Consider the following 25,667-nt stretch of genomic DNA (forward strand, 5'->3'; position numbering starts at 1 on the left):
TTTGGACTGAGTAAGGAAAGTGCATCACCCAGAGGAGACCCGTGCAAGCAGAAGGAGAACAGGGAGAAGGCCCCAGGTTAAAACCTAGGTCCTTCTTACTGTGAGGCAGCAGTGCTAATGGATAGCGCTATATAAAGAAAATATAGCCTTGCCGGGTGCTTTGTTGTCCTAGTTGGCCCACTTACTTGTGCAATGCATGTGGTTGTGATAAAGAATACAAATTGTATTTAAAAATGTATGAAGGGAGATTCTTTTTTTTTTATTCAAAAAGAAAAGCTGCTCCGTGTGTGTAGCTTAGATTTCCCTTTCATAAATTATATTTTGTAAACACTGTGGACCTTTTGTTACTGCAGGTTATTTGATCAAACATGTAACCAATTTTAAGTTACTAAAACATAGCCAGAGTGATTTATAGCTCTATATAACAAAGATGATAGATCTGTCAGTCTAGTGAATTGTGCGGACTACCAGAAATGGGGTTCACAGAGGCCTTGCTTGCAGAAGGGTGACTGAGCACATTCTTGTTTATCTTCTAGACAATGAAGTCTTGCTCATCAGGAAAACTCAGCAGGCTAGGCCACAGCTGTCAAAGACAGAGGCCCTAAGCCTTTGGGGTTTTGTTGCTTTGTGTGACTCATTGTTCTGGTCTGGAGAAGTAAAGTACAGCAGAACCTGTGGAAGTTTAGGGCACTTCGACTTTGAGGGTAGTTAGAATTGAAAAAGCCACCCATGCTATTTAAACCACGACCACTGATAACCTGCTTTAATAGCACTTTCATATAGATTCAGGTAATTGTGTCCATAAGTTTTATTTACATCGGACAGAGAAGTAAACCACAAAATAATGTCCCTACAGTGTAAGTAGATTTTGCACGTAAACTCCAAGATAGTGTGTTCATTCAGCATTCAGCACCCCTGTGATACTGTAGCCAAGATGGTTTGCATGGGCCTGACACTAGTTTTGACCAGCCACATCAAGGCAACCTGTCTTGAACTGTCTGTTGCACTGACAAGAGTATTTGACTGCTAAAATCCACACTCAGTATTCAGATCCTCTCATTTTCAGATACAATTCTTTTCTTTGAAGCACACAAGAAGCATATTTCCATCCCCGGTTGAAGGGCCGCCTTTGTGTAATATGTAATATTTCAGTAGTGCTTTTTATTTATTTTCTTTTTTTTCCTAGTGTACTCAACACACTTTCAGAAAAAATACATCCCGTAAACACAAAGAAACTGTCATGTTCCTCTGCCCATTTCACCGTGTTCAATGGGTTATTTCCAGATGAAACATTGTCACATAAACCTGTCAAATTCTTTTGGCATAATATATTGATTGTAGAGAGGGACTTTCCATGCTAATCTCAAGTATTCCAATCAGCACTTTTGATGTAGGTCACCTCAGTGTCACACTGCTTTTAACTTCCAAGTTTAGCATGAAATTACTTTGAAAGCTTTTCAACTTTAAAAATGACTCACACTTCTTGTTAACATTTTTAAGTACTGAATACAACTATTACAATCTTTTTTGATTTGAATTGTTGTGAAATCATTCAAGGAAATGAAAAGAAAGCATAGTTAGTTACACAGAGATAATCTTTCAGTTGGTAACTAACTTGACAAACTGTTTTAATAGCTGGTGATTTGTGCCTGTCTCTCTGTGCAGTGACATTAACAGTTTATAAATACTGGGACATATCAGGGTACGCTCTTTTAAAAAAAAATTCTTTGTCACGTCTTTGAAACCCGTGGCCTCTATTTACAGGTAAACACAATACATTAACCCTCGTGAATCTTCATCCCTCACATCCTCTCCCCGCATACACTGTGTCCTATTCATCACAGGTGCTTGCACACACCAAAGAAAAGTACCATCATGCTGACCTTGAGGAAGTCTCGCTCATAAGAAGACTAACCCAGGCCAAGATCTAGGGTCTGTCAGGATGATTTCTTATTCTATTTAATGGAAGAAGTGCAACGCTTTATCACTCCCCAAGTTCATGGTTTATATAAGGCATAAGGGCCAAACCTGTTTGAAATGGTAAGCTGTTAAGTCAAAAACCCTGTATACAAAAAAGACATGTCCTTAAGAGTCACAGTGATTTAAGTGTGTTGGGAATGAATGGGTAATTTCAGATTGGATTGGCGCTCTTCTCAATAGTAAACTTAGGCAAACATTGTTGTCTGCTTCTATCTCAGTGACATTTTTCACTGAGGCATTTACTGGAAGATAAGCACGAACGAATACAAAAGAAACAGTTTCTTTGTCCTCAAGACGTCATCAAAGACGACACTTCGGAGTCTTAATTCTTTTCCTCCGAAGGTTTTTGATTGGGCTGAAATCTCGTTGTAGGCTAATTTGAACAACAGCTCCTAAATTACAGTGTTGTAAGTTGTTTAATATGAAAGTTTACTAACTTACCTTTTTCTACAGTTAATTAATCAAAGATTGCCTAAAATGCATGTTTTTGGTCCCATTCGAAAAGCCAAGTTTTGCTAACATCAGCATCTTTATATGCTGCACAAAACTCTAGAAAGCTTGTCTTTAATTCCAAAAGCCACCAGTTTTAATTAATCTATAAAAAACAAAAACAACAACAAAAACTCTACAAAGTTTGATGTCATGTTTCTGCAGGCACTGAGTGGAACCTCCATATCAGCAATGGTTGACAGGACTAACAGCCTGACTCTAGGATGTACCAATACTGTGATAACATGAATGAGTGATAATTCAAGTGATTTTTGTGGTTAGCTCCCATATCAAACAGCAGCCTGCCACTGTGCTAGCTCAGCCTCTGTTCTACTTCAGTAAGTTATGATGTAATTTTCCTTTCCACCACAATAATGATAAGAGGAGGAGATACCAGCGGGAGCAACTTCCATGGGTAATTTTATCAAATCACCTTGAACACCTACACCAGCGTTTTATGCACACAGGACTGAAATTACACCTCAGACATTATAAATCATACAACTGTGTTTATATGCCCTTTGTTCTTTTAGTTTGTGGCTCACCTGTAGTTTGGAAGAGATTTTCTCATCTTTAGAAATATATATATATATAATATTCTGCAGTGTCAAAGACTTATAAAACATGAATTTGATACTGTGATAGTATTGCTGGACATGGGAAACGGAGTATAAAACACTTCGGCTTCACCAGCTGCATTACTGAAGTCTACTTTCCGGATGATTAGCTTCTTCAAGTGTTTTAAGCAAAATGTATTTGCTGAGGGTACTTCATGGAAAAGTAGTGTTTGCAGCACTTGGATATTGTCATTTAACGAGCTAATTTCATTTTAATTAAATACAAAAGAGTTTTGATTAATAAAGTGACAATTTTATGTGGCATGTAGTAGAAGAATTAATTAATTGCAAAGTTTTCTTGAAAACTGGAAAAGGAGGCATTGCCGATAATATATACCAGACAACAACACAATCATCTTCTTAAATCAAAATTAAGCTTGTATTTAGCATTAATAAGATTGACCATGTGGCCTCATTATATACTATACTAAGTAATGAGCATTAAAGAGAGACAAATATGTTTTTGAGCTGTGAGCTAAATTTGTATGACTGATAAAATGCTGATGCTAATTGAATGAAAAGTAGCAATTAAAGATAACCTAACATAACATCAGGTTTTTGTATAGTTTTAAATCAGCATTTTTATAAGTTGTGACCAACACTGCAACCAAATGAATAAAAAACAATAAAGCAATACATAAATGAATGAATGTTAATGCCCCTAGTTGCCAACTTGGGTGGTAGTCTGTGAAAACCCTGCCATTTTAAAATCTATACTAATCAAAACTCATCACTCTTGGTATTTTTTTTTTTTTTTTTGCTAATGCTCAGCTTAGTAGTGTTCAGATGTGATGCAGTCATTCAGTTTTCCACTGCTTCAGGTGCACCACCAGACTGTATTCTTTCTCTTCATATCCTCTTACAGCCGGGTTCGTAATGGTTGCAGATGGCTAGGAGGTCCCTCGACTTCCTCGGCTCATCTCTTATGCTTTCATTACCTCAGCTTTGAGCACTCCATCTTTGGCATTATTGAAGCTAAAGCCAATGGCTTGACTTGGCTTGGGATCACGGGCCTTTAAAACACTAATGCCTGCTTCAGGATGTTCTGTAGGGGAAAAGTCCCACGCTTTGTAAGAGCCCTCTATGGCGTGTGTGCCTTGCAACTCTGTGTCACGTTTTATTTTTTGTCTGGCCTAGGGATGTCACTGTATTTGTATCTCAGTGGTCATCTTATCATCACCGACGGATTAAGTGACGGATTGCCAACATAGAAACGATTCCCAGTGTTTTCTGAAGAGCCGGACTCAAATGAAAATAAACTTGTGATAATTTTATTGACCCCTTAAAGCCAATGGGTTGCAGTCATCTGCGAGATTTAATCAGTTCACCAGAATAGAGCATTCCATATCTGCCTTCCTCTTTCCTGCAGGACTTCCACAGCCCTGTTCAGCCCCTATAATGAAAGGCCCCCCAGCACCCTCTCTAAAAATCATTACAATCTCCCTCTACCTCTAGGGTCAGTAAACTAATAGTCATTCACCTGTGTGACAGGAAATCTTTCCCACGTCCCCCCCTGGGGCGAGCGAGGTTGTGTTTAAGGTTATAAAGTCGAGTCCAGCCAGAGATGACTGTTTATTGTTTGGACGACTCCTGGTGATTAAATGTTTGTCAGATCGAAAGTATTTCATCACAAATGCAGAGGATGGAGATTACATATATAACCTGCTAATTGCCTGTCTGACCAAGACTGAAAACAATGCAACCCGTTATTCAGTGCTCTTCGAATATGGAGACACAACAAAGAACAACTATTATAAATGGTGGCGTAAAAGCGTTGGCACAAAAACACCCTCAATCATCCGCTTGTACTTGTGCCTGTGCTTTGCCTCCGGTGATTTTTATAACCACAACTGTTTCTGCCCACTGTTGGCTGAGAATCTGTGGTGGATTTCTCAAAGGGATGGCACAAATACATTCAAAGACGCAAAGGCCCAGGGGCCTCTTTGGGATATTTAAAGACTTTGCACTGCAATGTTAAAATCATTTATGAAAGAAAGTTCATAAAGCAATCGAACAAAAGGAGAGACAATGATGTGACCTCACTTTCCTTGAAATATCTTCAAAGGGAAGACTTAAAAATCCGAGGCATTTAGGTGAAACTCTTAGAGGATGAGGAAAAGCAGCTTAATAATGTCAATGAGGAAGGAAAAAAGAAAAAACTGTTGTCATTTTCCTTGATGCTTCCAACTGTGGCCATTCTAAGATAAGCCACAGCAGTGCTCAGATATGAGTAATAATCAATGTTGAAACTCGGCACAGTTGAGTCTCAGAGGACCTGCCTCACCTTTTATCTCACACAGAACACCACACTGAGCTCACTGTTTTGTATTTTCGTAGGGCAAAACAGTTGTGTCCTCTATAAATTGTATCGTCAGGTAACTGCATCCTTCCTACTTCTGTTTTCACCATTGCTTCAGACAACAAGCGTATACCACAGGGAAGGTTATATTCGTTTTCCTTCCAGAAGGAGAAAAAAATATATATAAAAGAAGAAACACCAGCATCAGACGGCTGCAGAAACTGTGAGGTTTTACCTCTGCTGGGTATTAATACCACAGAGAGGAAGAAACGACACGTCTCAAAAACTGACAAACGAGCAGAGACAAATCTATATAAATAATTACTAAGTAGAGTGAAGAGGAGTTGCCCATCATTCAGAGCAGAAGCGTGCGCAATATCTCCTAGAGATTGAGAGTCATCCATCACTGCAAGACTTTAATTTGAGATGTTTAGGACTCTTGCTGATGAGAGCCAGGGAGAGCCTGGTCTTAGAGGTCTGCAGGGTTCTTAGTTGAGAGCGGCTTGCGGGAGGGGGTGTGGGTGGATGAGGGCAAGAAATCACTGCGCATTTATGCAAGTACAATAGAGACTGCAGACAGAACAACCGAATCCACTGTCTGATTAGCATTCAGATGCTTTAATCGATGGAGGCAAGTTTCTGACAGATGGCTTATTACATCTTAGGGTGCTACAGAAATGAACACAGACACACTTTAGTTGTCACACATATACACACACTCGGACACACCTCATTTAGAGTGGAATGATGTCAAAATGAGTCCGTTGAGTGAGGGCGGAGATTGAAGAGCCCAAGGTAAAGAGAGTCTGGGGACTTCAAATAATCTCAAGTATTGATTCCGTTTAAGCCCAAGGCTCTTGATGGACACTTACTTCAAAATGCAGTGATAGGTAGCATATCTGTATGACTGATCACCGTAGTTCTGCTTACGGTAAAGGCTGCAGACTCTCCATAAATAAAAGCTCAGCCCTAATCAAACAGAGCAGTGGATCCTAACGTATGATGACAGCTTTGTAGACCTAATGCTGTAATTTACCACAAAGCACTCTGGGTTGCCATTAAATTTACATGGACACAGTGCAGAGAAAGGCATCAGGAGCTGCTTGGCTTTACATTCTCCTGGGCTCACGGTCTCATACGGACAGCTGACAAATTAAAGGAAAAACCTGAATGACTGACCCTTAGAGTGAGTAGTTAAAGGTATTTTGCTGGCGTGGTTTGGATCCACTTTATCCCTTTAGAGTTAGCAAATCAATACAAAGTTGTTTTGAGTGGTCACCTTTGTTCTGTACTGAAACATGTCTACCCTGATGTGAGCAGTCAGGACTCACCAGGATGAAGATGCTCTTATTCATAGAGAATGAAAAGTCAGTGAAAGGTTTGGGTTGTGGCTCTTACACTATCCTCCTCATACACACCAGATCTCAGCAGCACTAAATACCTGTGCAATATTTAGACCACTCAGTGTGCTTAATGCAGACAATAACAAATGTCTTATATGGTGTCACCAAAACTTTAAATTAAAGTTCCATGCCTCCTTTTGTAGTTACAAAGACTTGGTGAATAAAAACAAATCAGAGTGAGGCTTACTAAGTCACCTGATGTCCTTTCATTTGTCACCCATCTATCTATCAGGGCATATGCATATGCATTATTCTGGACATTCTACATTTACATTTACAACAAATAGAACAAAGTGCTAATATCTTTTTTTCATAGTGCCTTGAACTAAATTAATTCTAAATCCCAAGAAGTAATCAAACATAATTGTCAGTTGTTGTGATTAGAAGAGGTAGTTAAAAAAACAAGACATGCTCATCATAATTTTGTTGGTCACTGAGACCTGATTAAATCCATGTAAATAGAAGGCAGTGTGGTGCGTGAAACAGGGGGATCTGAAATCTGCAAGGATGCCGCTTATTCCCGGTGCAGACAAATTTCACTTATGTAGGGCAATGCTGAAAATGTAAAACAAAATATACAAACCTGACATTATTTTATTCTAAAAAAAGTTATTTATTTCCTATAGATTGCCTGTCGTTTGAAAAGTGTTTCCTCCCACCTCATGTTGTCTCCAAACTGGCTAACATAATTGTCCTAATATGCACCTGAGTCAGCAAATATCACTGTCATCACTTAATATACCATAAGTATACTGCATGCCTCTTCATTTATCCCCTCTAATGCAGTTATAATACCTGAGTGGTTGGTGGCTGCATGCCCTGAATGCTCATTTTCTGCACAGTAGCCTCTGTGTACTCAGAGGGTCCAGCTCCTCTTTTTCCTCTGGAAGTGAACTCCTTGGAGCGTAATTTGATTATTCCAAAGCAGGTGTTTTCAGCTGAATGCTGATAAGAAGACTCAGCTCCTCTGACACTAAAGTGAGTTACATTAGACGTGCTTAAAGTAGAGGAAGGAAAGAGACTTTTTTTAAATCTAATCTGTAAGTAAAGATGGGATTGACTTTGAAAAGCTGTGCTTGAATTCAAAAGGTATCGCTTTAGACTGAAATGATGTTACACACAGAGAGATTGGGAAGTTTGTGATCTTAATTATTCCTGCTGCAATAAAAAGGACGCACATTGGTTCAGAAGTCCGGTAAGTCCATTGTGTCTGTGTCTGTCCACTGCATGATCTCGTCTGAGAAATGCAAATTTGATGCAATTACAAATCACAGTGGAATTGCCGATGTAACGATCAGATGTATATATTTAATGCAAATGTCTCAGCATTGCTGAAGGGTACATTTCCATATTTTGTGGCCTTAGATTTCCCTTCTAGCTCATCCAAATAAGCATCTGTTATGCGAAATGGGGGCAAGGTTGCATCTGTGATCCCATGTTTCTCAGCAAATCAGATTCTGTCAAGCCTGTCTGATATCCTCTTAGATTGTTCTCCCTAATCCCTTTCCACACCACAAGAATGGCCTTACCAACTAATAATGTTGCAGATATACACTATTCAGACAAAAAGAATAATCTCAAGCCTGTGATTGAGCCATCAGACCTTGTGTGCTTTAACTCTGAGCTGAAAGCGTTGATATTAGTGCTAATGTGAAGCTATTAATTTAAATATTTTACCGTAGTTTTATTTTTTAAGAAAGAAAACATGTTCATGTTCATGGTTTTTGTTTTTTTTGGTATTTTGGAGTCACAAGGAAAACTTGCCAAAGCCACTTGACACACCATGGTGTGTTAATCAGTGTTGAGCACCCTCCAGTACACAGAGTTGAAAAGCTTCACAGTCTTTTGTATGTAGACGAGCTGAAATAACTGAGACCTACAAACGGGGTTAGCACATTCAGAGTGAAGTGTTCCCTGACATGTGTCTAATTGACACTCACTGAATTCTCATTTAATTCTGGGAGACGTGACAGAGAGTGCAAGAGGCAGACAACTAAATGTCTGCCGTCGTCAGACTTAAACGGCATTACAACACTGTCAAGGGCACTGCCGATCCAAATTTCATCCCACTTAACCAGCTTTTGCAAAGAAGAGTCTCAACTGTGTGTCTCAAAAGAAACGATGACAGTGACTTAATCGAATAAAGCTCCGTCTATTCTGTGAAGCTCTGTCAACAAGCTGTAAAACGAGTCTCAACTAAACCAAGTAGCTGCAGAGTTGCTGGAAATCAGTTTAAATTATATGGAGGCGAAAACTAGGATGTGAAATGCATAGAGGCAGAGTGAAAATATCTGAAGGAGAAGATGCACTTACCTTTAGTGGTAACTTTAGAGCGGAGTCGTAGCCAGCTTAATCCAAATTCTCACTGAATCAAACTGTCCTCCCACCTTTATGCAAGAGCAAGCTCTATCCTTCTCCTCCTTTTAATTCCCTCTCTCACCCTGCCTTCCTCCTTGGTGCCTTTCTTTCATTATCCCGCTCTCTGTGTACACTTTGAGCCCACGCTGGATCAGAACAGATGCTTATGAGTGAATGCACTACGCGAGGTACTGAGACAGCAGCTTTGGAATAGCTGGAGAATTACACAGGAGCCGTAGCAAAGCCGAGTGTGTCCGTACCGTTACACAGTGACGACTGAGGGAGGGCGAACGAGTCAGTGAGCAGTGAAGTGAGAGAAGAAGCTCGTGTGCGAGTCTGTGTGTGCGTGTATCGGAGAGTGAGAGAGGAAGTGTGTGTGGAGGAGTGAGAGAGCGAGGGAAAGAGACAGGGAGAGCGTTTGTGAGCGCTGCTGGCTTCAGTGGCGAGCAACGGTCGTGATTGCATTGGTGCAAGACAGTAGAGCAACACCTCTCTTCAAAACCCTTTACCCTCCCCATCAGGTCCCCTGAGTACCGGGATCTTCATCATCAAGCAGATTAAACCGACTAGTAAGCACCCCACCCCCAAAACTCCCAATGACAGACACACACACACACACACACACACACACACACACACAGAGGCAATGATGCGTGCTGTGGTCCCTGGGGATATTCTAATCAGAAAGACGGTTGGAGATGCTTCCTTTGTCCAGAGCTCATGTGGATGTTGAGCCTTTAAAGTTCAACTGAAATTAGATGACTTATTTGTATTTGCAAACAGAAGTGAGTTAATCATTTCTTTAAAAAGAAGATTCACGTATATTTGTGTGTTTGGTTTTCTGAAGTTGTTGGGACTGTTGGTCAGTGCTTTGAAGAGTATAGTGTTGGGTGGGGCCATTATCCTGGACTGAGTGGCAGCTGAACCAGCCAGATGGAGGTGTAGTGTAAATAAACTTACTCTGTTTACTGGGACTCACAAGCTAAAACTGAAATTTGCCAAATCACCAAAACGGCATTTGATGATTCATTTTAAGAGGGGAAAAGAAAGTCTTCGTTATTATTGTTTTTGCACTTCCAACATGAAATCGAGCGTTGTTCATATATAGCAATGATGTAGCCTTGTGCAAATCCTTAAATGGACAGATATTAGCTGCAATTAAAAGGTGAAACTCCAAATTCTTTTTTTTTTTCATAATTCTGTTTATTTATCAAGCTGCTTTTTACAGTGTATGGAAAAATGGGAACAATTTATACATTTTTTTTTTTATTTTATTAGAAAAAAATCCTTTCTTACAGCAGTAAAAATAAATGTAATTATGTAATTACACATAAATACCTTAAAAAGTGGAATGGTATATAAAGAAATAAAATATGACAAATCAAATGTTAAATCTCTCTATATAAAACAAGCATGTCAAAATCAGGAAATTGAGTAAAAACTGCAATTATTAGATTGTATTAAGTGGCTCAGTATATCACTGTAAAGTATAGTAGACCTTGTAGTTCAGTAAAGTATTGCAATGAAATAAAAACTACAAAATTAAACCAATGAGTTCACAGAACTTGTGGGCTCTATTAACTAAATTTGTTTTTCTTTTCTTTGCACCCTGATCATATATGACTAGTAAATGTAATGCCATGGCAACATGTTAAGCTTTGTAGAACAAAGCACCATTAGGGAAGTCTCCATTTTCATGTCTGAGCTAGCAGGCTACCCCAGAGCTTGTACTGGGTAAGCTAATCAGTTTATACTATGCATCAGTGTAAATATGTGCATCTTCAGGGGTAGATTGTGGATGAGGTTGTGAAATATGTCTTTATGTGGATGCCAGCTTTCAAAAAAAATGCAATAATATACAATGGTACAGGGAATGGCCCGCAGTGAAAATAAGGTGAGGGAATCCAGTCGGAAAAGGAGGCATCAGCTGGTTACTGCTAATAGCCATAACCACTCAAAGAGAAAAAGCTAATAAAGAAACCCAACATCTCCCGCTTCTATTCCCAACAGATATCACCAAAGAAAAAGAATTACATCATCTAAACATCAAAACTTCACGGATGCCTCTGAAGTATGGCAGTTGTCACTGACGGTGACCTAAATTCTCTTATTTTCATGTGTGCATGATTTTAATGCACTTATGCTTGGCTTTCTTGGCCACGCAGAGCACAGATGTCATCTTGCCTCTCTCAGGCATATTGAAGAGCAACCGCTCACTTTAACCTTTAAAGTTAGACCGAGATATAGTGGGAGAATCAAAGGTGACACACATCACTCTATGGAAAAAGGTTATTGAGGCATTAGCATTTAGTCCTCTCAATATTTCATTTTGAATGTCTTAAAGAGAGACAGGACTCATGGTAAAACTATATTTCCTTTTCTGTCCATTTCATTGCATTATTTTTTATTACAAACTCTAAAAGTTTGTGCTTTTAATTTCAGAAAAACAAAGATTTTTCAGCATATACAAATAACTTCTGAAAATACAGGATTAAGATCGCCCCCTTTAAGATACCCACGGGTAGAATAAATCCTAAGTCACATTAAAACAAAACATATCTCAACTTAGACACATTGATGGTTTTTCATATAATGTGTCACCTGTCTGTAGTTTAGCATTATATTAGAGAAAGTAATTGCCTTCAAAGTGCAAAATAGAGCTTTACATCAAGACTCCCCTGTTAACTGTAATTAGTCAGTCATCCTGTTTCAATTTCATTTCATTTTTATACAACAATAGGTGGCAATATCAAACTAGGCAGAAGAAAGTAAAATAAATAAATAAAAGTAGTAATAATAAATGACAACAAAGTCTTTGTCTTCCTTTTTACCATATTTTGTATTACTTCCTGAATGGAGTGAACAGTCACAGAAAAAAAATGTGTTTTTTAATGTCTTTCTAAAAGGCTAAAGGCTGTGTTTGAATATAGTTATGCAGTATTTTTTGCACTCAGCACTCCTGGCTGACAACCCTGCTCCCAGATCAACTCTGTCCAGATGGCATGGCATGGCCCTAGAGAACTCCATTTTTAATCCTCTTGGCACAAGCTTTGCAAAGCAAGAGGCTGAACGGATGCTTGGAGTCAGGCGTCAATCAGGGCATTTCAGACTGCTGTATGGGACACAAAAGTGTCCCACAGAAGCATGCATATAAGACAGAGGAAGAGATGAATCCATTGGTGTCATAAAAAAAGTAACTGTGATGATACATTTTTACTGAATAGACATTCAATATATTAAGATGAATAAGGGTTAAGGTTTCAACATTGCATTACCCTGTAGATATACAAGAAAGACGATACAAACTCTGGTTTAATGTTGTTAAATAGGAATTTTATTTCTCTAGATTTTCTTTTTGTGTTTCACATGAGTAGACACATATGTATGTATATGAGTTAAATATACATAAAGGGGAAGAAAAGGCTAAATAAAGTTCAGAAAAATATACAAGCAATGTAAAAATTGAAACATTAAAAAGAATTCAATGATCAGTTTAAAGAAAACATGTCTCATAGAAGTTTAGAACTCCTTTTGACAAGGTTTAGGCTATTTAGACCACAACAATTTAATAGAAAAGCAGTTCACAGTACTGCTATGGCAATTAAACATTTGCAAAAGATTCAAAGAAGATGTGGAAGAAAGCCTCGTCTTGCATTCAATGCAAGTAAAGACTTAGTTATATTTAAAAAAGAAGATTTTAATAGTGAAATTTGGTTCCTTTGTAAACCAAATGGGGAAACCAAAACCAGACATGAACTTGTGTCATTTCAATAAAGTTAAATTTGTAAAGCTCCTAAAAATGGCAAAAAATGCTTAAAAACCATTTAGTTTGGTGCTCAAGGATTGATAACTTATTATATTGGTTTATTTACAAATATTAAATGATGGTGTAGCTATAGTGGGCAGTTAAGGGCATGAGATTTATTCATGAACTTTTCTTTGGCCATCAGGTCTGATGTTTCATATTATAATGTTTTTATTTAAATGCTCATAGATCAGCAATGTAATGTATAAACAAAGGCAGGGTGATATTTCAGATATTTTCAGTAATCTTTTTTCCTTTTTTTAGTAGAAATTTGTCCATATTACTTACAAAATATGTAGATTCATTTGTACTTTATTTTCCTGGAGCATGACTAGGATCAAGAGGGTCACACAGGGAGGGATTTGTTGCAGGACAACAAGGACCCAGGTGTAGTTCTTATTAGAGGCTAAGCTAATGGAAACACCAGTCTGCCTCTTGCCGGATCATGAAGCCGAAGAAGAGGCGAGCCTGTCCTGAGGGAGGTCTAGCCCAGAAGTGGGCATCTGGAGCCTTGGTCTGCCTCCCCCACTCTGACTCACTGCATTTACTAGTAGGAGAGAGACGGGCTTTATCCTCAACACAGCTCATGTGTAGATAAAGATTTCTGTAGTGCATCAATAAAACTGAACCTAAATAACCTGTTTTTTTTATTTACCTGTGATAGTGTTCTGTGTAGAAAGAATACTTGATCCAGGCTCCATCTTTGCTCATAGGGTGTGACATTCTCCCTTACAAAGAAACAATGATTAGTTAGTTTAATATATATTCCAGTGAGAAGCTATTTATGACAATGGTGCAGTATACCTTATAATATAGGTTTTATTAAGAAAACATTTCATACCTAGACAGGGCAGTCTTCATTCTAGTGAACCAATTTGAAAGCATTTTTTTTTTTCATCTCTTTGCCTTTTGGAGTTGCATTTGGTTCTGAGATCCACATCCACAGTGTTAAATCACAGCGGAATAATCTTTCATTAAAGCTCTTCATATAAAGCAGGCTCTTCACAATCAAGACCAGAAGGAAAGCGAGGGGAGTTTTTAAGGAAAACTCAAATACTGAATACTGATCACAGTACCAATGCTGCATTGATCTGAATGGAGACCTAATTAAAACAGCCATGTGTTTCAGAGAGTTGCTTGAACAGAGTGAGCCAGACACCAAGTCTGACAATGCCCCTGCAATACAGGTTGCCATTAACAACAATCAGTGCAGCCACTAGGAATGAGGCATCTAATCAGTTTCTCAAAGCTCTAATGCCAACTTAATGAAAGAGATTAAAAACGCTTATTTGAGTGAGGCCGGCACGTGTTTCCCTGTTGTTTTTCCTGCTCTAGAAGAAGATAAAAGGTAATATTACAAGACAAATTAATGGACCAGGATTTAATACACTGGAACTGGAACTCGTTTCCTAGAAGAATACTACGAGTTGTATGGGAGAAAAACCCATAAATTTTGATTTGGAGTCGCATCAGTCTATGTCTGCAAAACACAGATATTACAGAAATTGCCCTACAAATAAAACCGGGTCACATTTTACTAGGTGGGAGTGAAAACTGTCTGAAAGTTTGGGTGATTTGACAATTTGATCAGCAATCTTGGCAAGTAATCAGCTCTGGCAGACACAAGCCCACTCCTGTCAGTGCCACAGGCTGCTGCAGAATGAGCCCATATTACTTGTCTGCTGCAAAAGCTGCGGGATATGTTGTCAGGCAAGCGTTTGGCAAAGGTTTGAACTAAGAGTGGGAAGGAAGGAACACATTAAATACTGTGGAGAGATGAGGCGGGCAGTATATAGGCTCCAGCCTGCAGAGGTGGAGGTATATTGAGCGAGTGAACGAGGATGATTTGAACAGCCGGGAGGGCTGTGGTGCAGAAACTGCCTCAACTCACTGCAGGCTCTGAACTGTGCTCTGCAGCGACAGTATATTACGTTTCCATGCTGTCCACCTGAATGCAGCCCACAGCCTCATGCTTAAGCCTATTGAGAGCATTTAAGTATTTCTCCCAGACTACATAATTGTACTTCAAGCTTGGTGCTGTGAAAAGAATTCTATGTTGTTTTCGCATTTGAAAAGAAGTGATATACTTAAATATCTCTCAGTAAGCTTGCACTGTGATGTCATGTTTTGCATTTGTAAGTCAGTGCTGTGTAGATGACACAGTTCCTCTGATGCGGTCTGTGTGCCTGGCCACTCTGTTGCAATGGGGAAAAGTACTGAGGTCTGTCCTATTAATGGTCACAAGCCAACTTGGATGTTATGATGAAAACGAGAGACATGTAATCTCTGAGGGAAGAACGGTGCCAGGGAAACGGCTTTCCTGGATTTTAGATCCCTTCATCCCAGCTCTCTCCCACTGCCGTCACAGAGTTATTATTCCCTGAATTCCCACTGTGTGGCCAATCAACAGATGTGTTTAAACTGAATTTGTCATCTCTCCCAACAAGCCCCCTTTTCCCCTTAACTGGTGATATTGTATTTTCTAACAAATCACAGCTAATTCACTGTGATTGCCAAAGTATTGTGAATTGCAAATAGGTTACTCGTGTATCTGACAGAAATTATTTGACCTTCATCGAAAACATCAAGTGGATGATTTTGCTCGGGGCGATTTAAAACTGGTGGTGTTAGGAGAGAAATTAAAGGTAGCACTTTAAATTAAGTATGACCATTGTTTTCAGTTGTAAGTTTAATATTCTAATTATATTCAAATAATTAAAATGCTGTATGATCTGTATTCCACTGTGCATGGCCTCTCCTGGCTGGGGTTGATTGTAATGATAAAATGTTAGTCATATTTAACACAATGTCGACATTTCTTTTGCTCTTGGTGGTCTATTAAAGAAATGTTTAAAAGTCTGTCAAGCAAATTTGACGTTTAGCCTGTCAGATGTTTGTCTAACATGGAGCTAGTTTCAAGACATACAGGAAAGGTACAAATATTAGTAACTCTTTTGTTTATGCTTGTTATGGTTTTCCACCAACATGACTATTTACCTGAATAGTTTAAAAAAAAAAAAAGGCTCTACTGCTTTATTTTTACCCGAGTTTTGAACTTCAGCAGTTGATTCACAGTGCACATCTATTGTTATAATACTGTTCCCTGTTGTTTCGTTTAAATAGGCTTCTTTTCTAGTAAGCACAAGAGGAACTTTAAAAAGTACAATGGAGTAAATCAAATGAATTGAAAATATTATATGTAGTTCAATTTTCTCTGCTATGACTTAAGTATTTTTTCTTTCTTGAAATTATTGGATCACATATAGAAAACATTAATATAGGAAGAGGAGGAGGGAGATAAGCTGCAAAGTTTCCCAAATGACCAAAGATGCTACAACTACATGTGCCTTTCCGTCTAATAGGCTATCAGTGAGCCACTTATTTATTCATTACAAAAAAAGAGTAAATAAAAAATAAAACATAGAAAATAATGAGCTCCTGCACATGATTCTCGAGTAGCTCGGATATTATGAACATACAAGGTAGCTGTGTGGCAGTTACCATACAGAGCCTAATTTGTCACTGAAGATGATGATTCCAGCAATTCGGTTTCAAAATTGGGTCAATAAATTGCTGTCAGTCTAATTCACTTGGCACTGTGTCATTAAAGCCAGAATGATTCTGTTACAGCTCTGCTGCATCCACCACACTTGGCAAGCGGGGCTTAAATTAATATTTAGTTGGACTGGTTTGGCTGAACACACACAGACGCACACACATAGGGCAGATAAAGAGAGCAGGAGCTAGATTATTTAAAAATGATGGTGCAAATACAAGCAAATGACTTCCTTCTCCTTCAGGAACTCTTTTCACCGTGAATAATAAGGGACCCTAAAATTCTGGGAATAAATACATAAACTTCATAAACTTGTATCACCTGCTGTATTTCATTAGTGCAACTCGTAAACACACCAGATTGTCTCCAGCTAGTTGTTTTAGCGACTGAATCTGCCAGCTGTTGTTGTGCTTTATACTGAGCCGCTTCTTGTGACCGTAAAATTGTGTTAAAATTGTCCTAAAATAATTTTTACTTTTATAAATTTATCAAATAACACAGAATAGTAAGGTCTGCTTTAAAATCTTCAATTGGCCAATTGGAAACTAGAGTTATAGTTTACAGAGGTCAGCATTTTCTTTTTTTGGTAGATTCAAAGAAAGGATATTTCTTGGTTATATAATTTACATAGGAAAAAAAAGTTACAAATGAATTGGGTGCTTGCTATAAATGCCACCACATTTCTTTCTGTAATCTCTACCAGAGGCTCTACTGGGACTTACTGTTGCCTCTGAATGTGTAAGCTAATAGCAGGCTGTCATTTGATATGGACTTTGGATAATTCATAGTTCATAGTGCTTTTCTTCTCTGACGCACATTTGTGCATCATAGCAAGGAAGAAAGAAGCTTTGGATAGTGGAATCAGGCTGTTTCAGGCAATACAGTGTGTGATCTCCTTATATGCAAGGGCATTTTTAATTTTCTCCTTGTACCAAAGGAAATCAAGTTTTTAGATTTTGTGCAGTTTATGTGTCGTTGGAAGCGGAAATCACAAAACAGTCTTCACCAGTGTCAACAGGCGTGCATACGACAAATACCGCCATTCCTGCATGAATGCTATTAGAGACTTGGAGATTTTAATCTGCATGCATTTTCTCATTTAGACAAATCCAAAAAACACACATGCACACTACATCTGAAGTAGACAAAATAAATTGGTTCTGCTGTGAATACTTGCAGTCTCTGCTGGGAGCTTATTATGTGGCACTGCACAACAACTTGAGTGGTTAAAGAATGGTTGTCATCTTTACAGTATTTCGACACATACTTCTTTCTGTCCTGTCACCAACAGGTCCAGCCTGCCTGGTAAGGGGTCCAGTCATTATTGGACTTAACTTATGGTGAGCACAGCTACATGATCAAATGGCTTCTTTCAACAGGCGCAGGCAAAGAGTAGTTTTGGCAGCCTTAGGCCTCAAGCTGTTCAACCTTACGCTCACTAATTGCTTTCTGTCAGGAAGGCCAGAATCTGTCAGCTCAACAGTGTTCAAAGCTCAGGGAGGAACTCTGCTAATGAACAAATATAGGAAAAGAGAAAGAAGTGAATAACATATGGAGAGGAGAAAAGAAGTGGTGTCAAAAATGAATAGATTTTTTTTTATTAATAAACTTTGGATTGGGGAACTGCAAAACATTATTTGTAATATTTTCACTCATCAGTTATAGACAAGAAGAAAGTTTTCCCTGCAACTGATCTTTTTTTTCATGATCCATCAATAGATTTGTTTTCCCATGGTTACAGAAAGAACTATTTTCTTTGAAATGTCAGACAAAGGTGAAAAACATTTTATATGGTAGTGTATTTAGAAAGCCATCTGTTATTCACAGCATTTTTATAAAAATAAATTAGTGCCTGTTAATGACACATTAAATGTATACATTATATTATAATGTAAGTGTAAGTTTTTCTTACTTACATGTACAATTTACAAATTACATTAAACAGTATTCTATAAATGTACATATATTAAACACTATATATAATACAACTTCAGTGGTGCTTATATTGCAAATGTGTGCAGTAGTAATAAGACTGGGTAGTAGTGAGAATGGGGGGGAAAAAAGGCTTATTTGTTTAAAAACATATTAACAAATTTAAAGAAAGGTTAATGTAGCAATACAAAACTTATTCAGTTGTCTGTTCATTACAAAGTACAACTGGGTTATTGATCTTTCTCTCTTTCCCTTTGTTAAAAAAAAGGAACATGATGCTGGATGTTTCTGTTCTGATCTACTAGAGGGGAAAAAGCATCCTCAGCCCCTTTGAACTTCAGAGCATTTCACTTAGTGTTTTTATTTATTTTTAAGTCATATCTACAGTTGTTCAGGATTCACTCATAACTTTTGAGTATATATTTCATGGCTGATTGTGTTATTCCTACCATCACATCTACAGTATGTAATGTTGAATTTTTAAGTTTTTTTTAAGAACAAGCAGCAAATTGACTTATGTATACCTTATTAAAGGAAGCAGAGAGCAAGAGCAATCAATAATAAATTAAGTTATTTACAGAAAAGAGAACTTCGAGGTGAGTGTCCCAACATTCTTTTTTTTTTTCTTTTACTGAAAGGTAGATCTTTAGAATCTGTAGCCATTTGTACCTGAACATATTCTATTTTTTTAACATTGGCTTGTCTGGAGGAGCATATGACTGAACTGGATTGGTGCTGAGATTTGTAATAAGAAAACAGGAAATGCTGTGGTTATACAGGTAAACTTCAGGCTGTCCACTTACTCGGATATCTGCAGAGGAAGAAGAATTGCTTTGTGAGTCATTCACCCTTACTGGCCTTCGATCTCCTCCGCCTTCCATAGTAGCAGGGAACAAATGCACTGTGCCGCTCGCAGCGTATAGCAGAGGAGGGCCTTTGAAAAGAATAAAGAGGGTCAGTTTGTGCTGCTTTGACGGTTTCCCCCATATTGCACTCCGTGTTGCCATCTTGGTCTTCAGCTGGTTTCCACATAGAGATGATAAAAAGGAAACGGTCTTCGAAGAAGAAACATCCCATTCAATTTTAAATAATAAAATCACCAAATCTATTATTTATGCCCCAAATGTCCAGCTTGGGATATCAAATGCACTTTTGAAGTCTGTAAGGGTGTATCTTTTCACCTTGTTTGAAGCTGGTCCCACCGATATGAAAGGAGGTGGGTGTATACGGAGAATATCAAGCCGACTACGTGTTTACTTATTTATCTGCTTCATGCATTTGCTCTTTTAGGACTCGGTTCACAGGAAGTGCAGGATGGACATCTGAGCCTTTTGGGTAAGGATATTTCATAAACTGCAATAAATGTTGTGCGCCAGCGGTAACTTCCTCTTCCTCTTTGAAGACAATTCAGAACTCCTTTGGGAGTTAAAATATTACTTTTTTCACACTATTGAAATTGGATTGGCAGCTGGTTTCAAATTTATATTACTAAAGAAATGACGACTGAAGTGACCAACGCTCTGAAATATTTTCCACACTCCAATGAGACCAGATTGAGAATTCCTCCAAAGTTGTTCCTCAGTTCCAAACATCCAAAGGCATTTACTGTAGGCATCCTAGTTTTATTGGCTTTCTCCACTGACCTTTGTTTTGATTGACAAGTTGACTCCTAATATTTAAAAGATCAACAAAATTAGTGATGATTCACTTTTTTTTGCATAATATTGGTTTTAGTTCAAATAGTTGTTAAATATGTGCAAAATGTCCACATTTTCAAATCTTTAATTATACCATCACTTTAGGCATGGTGTATAAATCCTGCAAGTGAAACTTTAATGCATGTAATTGCAGAAAGTTCTCTGACACTAACCCCATATAAATCTGACATGTCTATATTGTAGCTGTGCTTTGATTTTTGTTTTTTCCCCAGTAAAAAATAAGTCTAAAGCCAAAGAAAGCAAGCAAGGTTTCGAATGTACTGGCAGGACAAATGTAGTGTTTTGTTCTGCTAAATCATTCAGCAATGATCCAATTCATGTATTCAAGGTGCTGCTGGTTTTAGTGAATTTTTATTATATGCTAGTGTAATTTACTAACCACAGAGGTTTTTCATAGTTCATTCATTACCTGAGGTCCCTACATAATGAAGGCCTCAAGAGAACAGGGTTCAAGGCATACTCCCATTGATGTATTTTGGTGATATATACACACTTGCATACACTCATAAAGAGATGAATGCAAATATACACATTAAGAATAAAAAATACGCTGGTTGTGCCCCTTTTCTGTTCACATGTGCTATTTTTAAAAAAGCAAGGATGAGGGGGACAAAAAAAGTTGCCTGTATGCTTTTTCTGCAACTCAGGTGCTGAAGAGGGGAAACAGATGATGTCCTGCTTTTTTCTGACTTAAACTTTGGTTTAAGGTTTTGTTTTCTGCAGATATCTGATAAGCAGACCTATGAATTCTGTTTTGTGTGTCATCAAAAGAGAGACAGAAGAGTTTCTGTCCATCTGTTGTAGAACAACATGTCAGCGTGTAATAACTGGTTCACAGTAAATATTAGAAGTTCCTTACAGTGCCTAAAAGCATGAACCTATATTTCTGTTAGCTGTCACAGTTGTGGAAATGGGAATTTAGTGGTCTGTTGCCAAACCTCTAGTGTTGTGTGAATCACCATGTGTTGGTTGACCTCGCTTAAACAAAATAATGAAAGTGAATAAAAACGGTTTAAAAATTCTATTTCTATTTCTAATTCCTATTAAAAATCACACCACACAAGGTAAACAAATTCTTAAGATGTTCAGGTTCTACAGAAACTTCCAATTACCCTTTGCAACCCACTACATGTGTAATAGGGCATCAGTTTTCACTAAGAAAATGCTCTTTTTTAAATTCTAGATGTCCTGAAACAGTTTGTTAAGAGTTTCTGAAATGAGTATTTTCCTACTCTTTACATTCTCTCAGGTGGTAAATCCCAATTCCAGTGCCTATTACTCATGCTGGAATAGGTATGTGTTCTTCACTGCAGAGGGATTGAATCGACTGCTTTCAGGGTGAATCAGTAATGCGGAAATGAAAGAAAAGCAAAAAGCTGCAAATTAAACTCCTTGCTTCCTCTGGCAGGTTCTTTTCAAGAGGAGCTGACAGGGCTTGACTCGAGAGCTGATCTTACTCAAGGAGGTGATAATTAAATAATGGAGGCCCACGTCTAACAAATTCCACAGTATGGATTTGGGATTTCTCAGCAGTTTCACCTTCCCTACTGTGCCACACAATCAATATTTGATCAAGGTTCTAGTCATGAGAGTCTAAGCATCCCCATTTTCACTTTTAATTCCCTACCCAGTTGTGTAATTCCCTTAAACTGGGATGGCTGCTTTTGCCAATATTTGATTTTTCTAAGTGTGCAGCCACAGTCCGCGCACCTTGAACTGTATTAATTTCAGACAACAGTAGTTTCTTTGGAGTTTGAATTAGCCAATAGCAATTAAAGTCTGTAAATGCATTTGAGGAACTTGCTCACACACACCATGTGAAAGAGAATGTTAAATATGCGGGTTTACAGAGCATATTGTAGCTGTTCAAATAATAATAGAAAGCTACCTTATTCACAAGACTTCTCCAAACTCTGCACAATTAATTTGACAGAGTTTTACAGCTGATGCAACCCCAAAGGGATTTGTGTGTCCTTCCTGCATCAGACCAGGGATCTTAGCTCCTGTGGATGTGTAAATCACTACACCATCAAGTCGACTGATGCTAAACTGAAATAATATAAACAGTCTTAAACAGCGCTGAAGCACACATTACAAACTTTTTACAAGTATAAGTAAATTCACATTCATGAAATAATAATAAGTACATTCGCATAACCAAATTTACAGTAGCGCTAATGGATAAAGCAAAATGGATGATCATCTTGTGAACATTTAAGTGACTTACAGTTATTTTCAGGAGGCACAATTGTAATATCTGGGGGAAAAAGTTTCTGCTGTTTGATAAACTGGAACTACTTCACTTGTGTTTTTTCCCTCCCAAGTTTCCCTGCTTTATGGCAGGAAACGTGGGTAGGGGAAATCACAGAGGACTGGTTATATTCCCTTTTCGACAAGCACTTTGATGACACTTTGAATGGGAAATAATTAAAATCTTATTTGCATAATGTTCCCCAAAAACTTTATGGACAGCAAATTTAATTAAACTACCATACTTAAGAACCATGACCTTGAGGCAACTAAGAAAAGGAGATGTTACTTTCCCCTTTCAAAGGTATGCTAATTATACCATTTAAAAACATTTTACACTCTTTCGTCAATTTTTCAGCACACAGCCTATAGTTCTCCAGCGGGCACATAAAATATCAGTATGGTCCTTTAAGTCTGAACTAGTAAGCAGGACAATTAGAAACCTCTCTGCAGTAAATATTAAGCGGATACTGTGCATTTGACTAGAAATGAGGGATTAACTACTTAAAATGTTCTGCTTGATCCCTTGACTGGACTTCAAAGTGAAGTTATATTGGACGAAGAGCGTTTTAGAACATGGGCCATTATCTGCGGCCCTGTCGTGCTGCTGACACTCAGAAGTCAGAGTGTTTCCAAGAAAGTTTGAACCCCGTGGGAACGCACTCTGATGACGCACAATGAACTAATGGAGCTCATAACTCATCAGAGTGTATACTAGTGTAGTAGTTCTTTAATTTTACTGAATTTACTTCATCCTGTGTTGTGTCAAAGTCAAGTAGAGAGTAACGGTTTACTGGGCTTTTCCTCCCTGAGGTTGGCCAAAAAAGTATTTATAAAACAAGTTGGTACATTTTTAACTTCTATGTTGGTCAACAAAACATATTAATTTTACAATAATGGGTCTAAACATGTGATATTCCTACGGTTTTTATTATTTCAAATTTTTAACACTTTGGTTAAATTTGAGCACCATAACTACCTTTTTAGCTTTAGGAAAACATCACGGTTTGATGAATTAATATCTTTCAGTAACTTTTGTTTTAGTCTTATAATTGTGTGATGAGAGTGACGCTTGTATGTATTCATGGAGGTATGTCAGACTATTTTCCTCTCTTTGAATAGCAGTGGCTGTTTAGCTATTCCTCTTTTCCTCTATGGTCGGCTTACAACTGGGTATATGGAAGAATGCTATTGATGTAGCATAATTGCTGTTGGCGCAGTTTCAGAGGGCGCTGGCTGCCTTACACAGTGCTTATGATTGCTTCTTTCTTGGCCAAATACTAATCACATAGTAGTGATACTTTGGTTCATATTTCCTCTTTTTTCCCTGATTTTTTTTTTTTACTGAATCGCAAATTATTGCATTGTGACTGTGCCAGTTCTTAATGATAGATGTTTTAAAGTCATACGGTTTGATTTCTAATAAAACTGGAAAGTATGAACTTGTGCCAAATACCTTTGGAAGTTAATACAAAAGACCTGAGTACTGAGGAAAGCAGCATCCTTTCAATTAATACTGAGAGCACACAAATTATAATTGCTTTTATAAGCTGAACAGCAACAATTGCCAGATTGAATTCCATTATTCAAATTGAATTTTACTTTTCAAGTATTTCACTTGATATGAAATGGTTAAATTCATGTCAGTGATTTATCTGACTTGCTCCTATTTTACACCCAAGGCCCGGCTTCTTTGCCGGTAGCACAGGATTAAATTAGTATAAAAAAGTTACAAATATTTTCATGCTTCAGAAGCACACTTTCTTGACTATGCTGATAATAATATGCATAGTTTCCTAAATAGAATCAGCAACACTAGTGAAGCGAACTCTTGTTTGATTCTTTGTGCTGGTCTCCTAAGTTTTGTCCTCTAGGTCTCGGCACTCATTTCAAACAAATCAGCCCATTATTCTCTGGCTGATGATGTCACTATTGATGTCTATGTGAAGGTTTCAAATCCAATATTCCTTTCCCGTAAGTGTATGACCTTAATGATTTCTCATTCAAATAAGAATTCCCATGCCAGACGTGTTGCTTCTTACAATGTACTGAACTTTGTTGATCCATGCAGCGTACTATCCTTGGGCAAGGTTTAATGTATGATGACCTGACCCTCTTGAGGAGGTGGGCCTAGGCTCTGCAGTTCAGTAGAACTTATGTATGTAAGTGCGTTATATATAGCATGTAATATATGGTGTGATCACTCGAGGGACTCCAATGTTATTTCAATGATGTCTGGCTCAGTGAAAAGCATCGTGTTAAAGAATTAGTGAATCTGTAATTCATGTGAGAGGATACTTTCAACAACTGCTTCAATTAAACCACAAAATGTATGAAATTGTGAAGCTCACAGTGCTGCACAACAGCACTTATCAAAAGCATTTGTGTAGGTGAAAGAGAGAGAGAGAGAGCGACTGAGAGAGATGACATGCTGATATAAACTGAAGCATACTCAGGCACAAATTGTTAAGTGCAGTGTGAGTGCAGGTAGATTTGGGGAGAGGGGGGCAACTCCAGTCAGGCACACTAGAGGGTAACTGTACTTACATGAGTGCACCCTAAAATACTCTGCCTAGGTTACACGAGGTGTGATCAGAAAGTTCAGGAGTGGGTCTATAAAAGTCTAAGCCCTTACTCTATTTTAAATTTGACTGATTTCACATTCAGCATTAAGCATCTTCTGCAATTCTAGATTGTTTTCAGCGCTGGTGAAATTTTTACAAAAAATCCCCATTTTTCCCCTTTGCACTTGTGCCAGTCCATTGGATCCTGGATCTCCTCCAGTGTGTGAAAACATTGATGTTCCAACCTCATCTTCATCGTCGTGATCGGACCACACAGTGGAGAGGTAAATCACCAGGTGGTGAGAAAAGATTGTGTTCCTGTGGCTGTAACTATGTTTTCAAGGAGTTCTGAGCTGGCAGGAAATGGCACTCTTGCATGCACTATACAGTAGTTCAGACAGTTTTTGCTGAATAGTGTCCTTCAAATATGTTTAGGAAGTTTGTGTTGATGGTCTGAACTACAGGGGTGAGTTAATGTCCATAACAGAAGCTGAGTCAAGTTTGAAATTGTTGTGAAACTGCGGATCATAGTGCACATTATTACGATGCGCTCAATAGTTGATGTTGTTGATGTTTAAAGATCATAATCCCACAGAAATAGAACCACACTCGGTTCAGTTTGGTAAGGTTGTCTTTGAGTGCCTGTTGACGCTAAAGACATTCCTTCTTTAAACAACAAAAACAAGCAATATATTT

General features: G+C 38.1%; 1 protein-coding gene and 1 long non-coding RNA gene across 2 annotated transcripts in view; one reads left to right on the top strand and one right to left on the bottom strand.

The window, feature by feature from the left end:
• Positions 1–9,422, bottom strand: part of LOC116324447 (cadherin-12-like) — a 99,721-nt gene extending 90,299 nt beyond the window's left edge. The window contains exon 1 of the mRNA XM_031745040.2: positions 9,102–9,422. The gene's annotated coding sequence lies outside the window, so the exon portion shown is untranslated. The remainder of the gene's footprint in view (positions 1–9,101) is intronic.
• The window catches only part of LOC120441656, a 59,412-nt gene extending 34,157 nt beyond the window's left edge, over positions 1–25,255 (top strand). The window contains exons 3-4 of the long non-coding RNA XR_005614162.1: positions 19,730–19,774; positions 25,166–25,255. This is a non-coding gene — a long non-coding RNA (uncharacterized LOC120441656). The remainder of the gene's footprint in view (positions 1–19,729; positions 19,775–25,165) is intronic.
• Positions 25,256–25,667: the final 412 nt, after the last annotated feature.

Source organism: Oreochromis aureus, linkage group 9, assembly GCF_013358895.1.
Source record: "Oreochromis aureus strain Israel breed Guangdong linkage group 9, ZZ_aureus, whole genome shotgun sequence".
Classification (NCBI taxonomy): Eukaryota; Metazoa; Chordata; class Actinopteri; order Cichliformes; family Cichlidae; genus Oreochromis; species Oreochromis aureus.